The sequence below is a fragment of the Xyrauchen texanus genome, chromosome 39 (assembly GCF_025860055.1).
Source record: "Xyrauchen texanus isolate HMW12.3.18 chromosome 39, RBS_HiC_50CHRs, whole genome shotgun sequence".
Lineage (NCBI taxonomy): Eukaryota > Metazoa > Chordata > Actinopteri > Cypriniformes > Catostomidae > Xyrauchen > Xyrauchen texanus.
In genome coordinates, this window is record NC_068314.1 from 35,144,692 (window position 1) to 35,149,691 (window position 5,000).

Below are 5,000 nucleotides of genomic sequence, written 5' to 3' on the forward strand. Positions count from 1 at the left end.
CAGTTTCTTTTCAGCATTAAATATAGTAATAATGTTTGTTAATGTTAATACAATTATTATAAAAGTATATCTATGTATTAGATCGGCCCGTTAGATCTTCCATGGTGATCATGTTCATTTAAGATCATCGTTTGTTCATTTTTGGTCTCATATCGGTCATATTAAAATCAGCCATATGCAATCGGAGTTTGAGGATTCATTAAAATGTAAGATCTTAAATTTTGGATCAGTACTGATAGGACGGAAAACTAATTTAAGTGTCTCTGATTGGCCATTGCCGTTTCTTTGCTCAGCGGACATGTCTGTGATTGGTTAGAATACTCAACCACTGCAGAAACACATTGTAAATAGAAACCATAAACGCAACAGGAGCAGATTTCTATGGAATCAAGATGCATAAAAGTACAGCTCCTATCTACTTGAATGGGGAAACACTGAGATCTCCAAAATGGTTGGTCAAGATTTGATCAAACAACATATTTCAATCCAGCAGTGAAATCTGACAATCATAAATTGTGTTTCTTTAACTCATATAACTTTAAGGAAAACACAAATCTTCATGCTGTTCAAGCTAATGTGCATGTGCGTTCTCGAGTATACTAACATGTGATGTCCGTATCCTAAAGGCTCTTTAACCTGTAAGCCGGAACGTCCTTTTCTACGTCCATAATATTGTGTATTCCAATTTTTCCCATTCATTTCAACCCTTATATACTGTTCATCATTAAATCACAATTCAGGTGTTCCCGCTCAAAAGTGACCAGAAACAATAAACATGTCATTCTTTTAATTGTTATTAAAGAAATGAAATAACTCTAAATTAAATAATGTATAAGCCTTAAAGTTGTGCATTTTGAGTGTTTTTTTTTTTTGAGGGTGGTAAATTAGTACATTTTATTTACTAATTAACCTATACGGTCTTGAGATTGAGCTTGAAAATTTACTTTTTTTGTACTTTTCTTATTAATATTTTCTCAAATATTAATCCAATCCTTATGACTTGTGATTTACCATTTGAAAAGCTTAAAGTCTCAAGAATCAAACTGTGATGAAATTACAAGTATAAACACTAGATGGCTGCAGAGAGCTACTTATTCACCCCTGGTTGAAGAGAAGATTATTACTAGCTGTTGTCACAAGTTCTACCTTTAGATATGTATTTAAACATTATCAAAGACTAGTGTGTGTGTGTGTGTGTGTGTGTGTGTGTGTGTGTGTGTGTGTGTGTGTGTGTGTGTGTGTGTGTGTGTGTGTGTGTGTGTGAGCGTGTATTTATCACTTTGTGGGGACCAAATGTCCCCATAAGGATAGTAAAACCCGAAATGTTTGACCTTGTGGGGACATTTTGTCAGTCCCCATGAGGAAAACAGCTTATAAATCATACTAAATTATGTTTTTTGAAAATGTAAAAATGCAGAAAGTTTTCTGTGAGGGTTAGGTTTAGGGGTAGGGTTAGATTTAGGGGTAGGGTTAGGTTTAGGGGATAGAATATAAAGTTTGTACAGTATAAAAACCATTATGTCTATGGAAAGTCCCCATAAAACATGGAAACACTACACGCGCGCGTGTGTGTGTGTGTGTGTGTGTGTGTGTGTGTGTGTGTGTGTGTGTGTGTGTGTGTGTGTGTGTGTGTGTGTGTGTGTGTGGTGTGTGGCTAAAGCACAGGGCTGTTAATCAGATGGTTGCTGGTTCTAACAACAGGTTGTTCCGGGGGGATTGTCCCTGTAATAATTGCACTGTAAGTTGCTTTGGATAAAATTGTCTGCCAAATGCATAAATGTAAATGTGTTTTTGGAGCTTCAAAGTTCTGGTCACCATTCACTTGCATTGTGAAGATGTGTGTTTCCCATTCATTCCTATGGCGGTCACTTTTGACCGGGAACAGTATAAGTGTAACTTTTTTTTTTGTTTTTTTTTAACCACTTAGACCCATCGAATCAACTCCAATTTCTTTGTGTGTTCAGATATCAAATGGACGAAAAGTCACCAAGTCTTATACCTGTCGGATAAAGAAAACCAGTTTTATTGAAAAAACAAAATTGATTTCGGTCAGACATGACCGAACAGTGCACAAGGGTTAATACAAGTGCTCCGTCTCGGGCTAAACAGTCTCTGTACTAACCCAAACCTCACCCCAGAAAGATTGTCAGAAGTAAAAGCTTATTTCACAAGTATAATTGAGCTTTCTCTAAAATTATTCAATTGACCCATCTTTTGGCGTGACCTCTTTGTAAAGACAGAGTGCAGGTGATAGTGGTTGCATTACATTCACACAGATCATGGCAGTATCGGTGCTTGAAATTGTGGTTGAAACTCAATATGTGGAGAATTCCCATCAATATCAGAACATCACACAAACATGGCTTCAGCCAGCACAGATCAATATGATCAGCCGCAGTAAACACTGATACACATGTTTCAGATCTCTCAGGTGGATGGTGTGTCCTGTAGTTTGTGCATTACTGCGGCAGCAAGCATGTTTGGATTGTCTGTTTGCACCATTACAATTTCCAGAAGTACCTGAGCCGGGCATTTGTTTGTAAACAGTAACTTCTCAGGCCAATGTGTGGAATCCAGTGCAATAGTGAATGTGTTATTAAAGCAGACTGTATATAAGGATGTATCAGCATCAAATATAATGCTGCTCTAGCTGCAGAATCAGGATCTTTCTGCATATTGCATCAGTGAAACCGCACTCACGTGTGCTGATAGCAACCAGCAGTCTGCTCAATGACTAACACAGGTTTACCGCAATGAAAACCATTAAAGGAATCCATGCCGGAGGAAGAAAGCAATAGAAAGGGTGCTAGAGTGCGAGAGAGAGAGAGAGAGAGAGAGAGAGAGAGAGATGTAGATAGACAGAGAGAGAGAGAGAGAGAGAGAGTGTTCCAAGGGAGGAAACGAGAAAACATGGCGCTTAGACAGTGGACAAACAAACAAATCTCTCTGAATCAAGATAATTGAGCTTCAGCTAGACCCCTAAAGACCCGAAAGCAGCAGGATGCTGAAGAATTTAACATTAGAAAACAATAAAAACAGAGCAAGAGAGAGAGAGACGGCGAGAAAGAAATGGGTTTCAAGGAGGAGACGAGCAGACTCTTTAATCTGTCATGTATCTATTTTTAGTGTAGCGTGTAGAACAGGAGGGGGAATTCATAACTGAAGGCTTTTTAGCATGATGGATCACACACACGCTCGCTTCAGGTCCCTCTGCAGGAAAAAACAGAGCAATCGAGGAGGAGAGGAAGATGCAGAAGATGGAGACGGGAAGGAATGAGAGAATGGGAGAGCAAGCATTAAAGAATAGTTCAACCAAAAAGGAAAATTCCATCATTTACTCAACCTCATGTTGCTTCAAAACAAAAGGAGATGTTAGAATGACAGCCTCGGTGCAATGAAAGTGAATGGGGACTGAAGATAACATTCTGCCTAACATCATTTTTCACATGGTCATCGTTTTAAAGCGTGTGTTTTGATCTCGGCTAGTCGTTGAAGTCCCTTGCTGAGTCTTGTGTATTCTTTCATTTATTTTGTAGGGAGAGAGCAGGTCGTTTGTTTTATTTCATTTGAAATGTGCTCGTCTCATCAGCTCCGTTTTCCCCTAAAGCACTATGTCAGCTCAAATCTAGAATGCAGTACTGGCTCAAAAAAAAAGCTCCCTGCCCAACACTCCTGTGTGCATTTAACACATGCGGTTGTCTGCGCCGAGACTTGAAGTTCTTGTCACTACTAACAAAGTGCTGTTAACTTAAAAGTCCAATTTACAATGTTACATGCACTGGTAGAACGCTTCATTTGGTCGACTGTGATTTTTGGTGGTAGATTGTGTTCAAGGACCAACACCATTCCTTAGTCCTAGGACTAAGTCTTATCCTTAACCCCAACTTTAACCCTCAAATCAGAATGTTGATAGATTAGTAAAAATGTTACTCAAGCATGTCGCTCCATTCACTTCTATTCATTTGCATGCCAGTGAGGCAGAGCAGTATCATAAGCACTTGGTGAACTAGTGAACTTTGACTTTGCATAGACAAAAGACGTTTAAAAATAGAGGATCTTAATGTCCGATATTTGTCATTTTGCGTGCTCAAAGCCTAGCGTGACTGCACCATTACACTCCATTCACTTCCATTCAAACGCTTCCAAACGCAGGACGCTGGAAAAGCATGCTGATGCATTGAGAAGAAATCTCAAGTTCAGATTCGATGAACACTGACCTGTGAATTACAGATTGACCTCTTGGCTCAATACAATAAATGTGAAAATTTTTAATATAGCTGTGGTTTATTTATAACAGCCAGAAGCCCTCGAGTGTGACATCTTATCCTGTCCATTACGGTTATTTCACTTCTAGTATGACCACACCTTGAAAGCTAGGGTATAACTCGTCTTTCTTTTTTCACGTGCTGTCTCACACTTTGTGCACGTAACGCAGATTTTGTCATCGGCGAAGTAAATGCAGACTGACCTCGTGCTTCACACTGCCGTGTTTGTGCACGTGATTGATGCATGTGCCTGCGGTTGGCTGTACTAAACCGTATCGAATGCTTTAGGGTAAAATTGTAGTTTTTTGTTGCACTCTTTAGCACACACTCTGAGTCTTGTGCAGAAGCGCTGCGTTTTCACCGTGCTGGTTGCCTAGACACCTGCATTCTGCTCTATTCACAGCGCATTGTCAATGACAAAATATTGACAAAATTTCAACTAAACACTAAAACTATGACTAAAGCAAAACACATTTTTCCCCAATCTGTGCTAGTTTTCAATAGTTTTTCGATGTAAACATGCACTAGAAGGATGTGTTTGACTGTTGCGCCACTTCTCACCGTTTTTTGAGAGTCTCGTGCAGGAGCACTGTGATTTCTAGATTATAATTTATTTATTTTTTGTGGGTTTCATTTTCTCCCCAATTCGGAATGCCCAATTCCCAATGCGCTCAAGTCCTCGTGGTGGCGTAGTGACTCGCCTCAATCCGGGTGGCGGAGGACGAATCTCAGTTG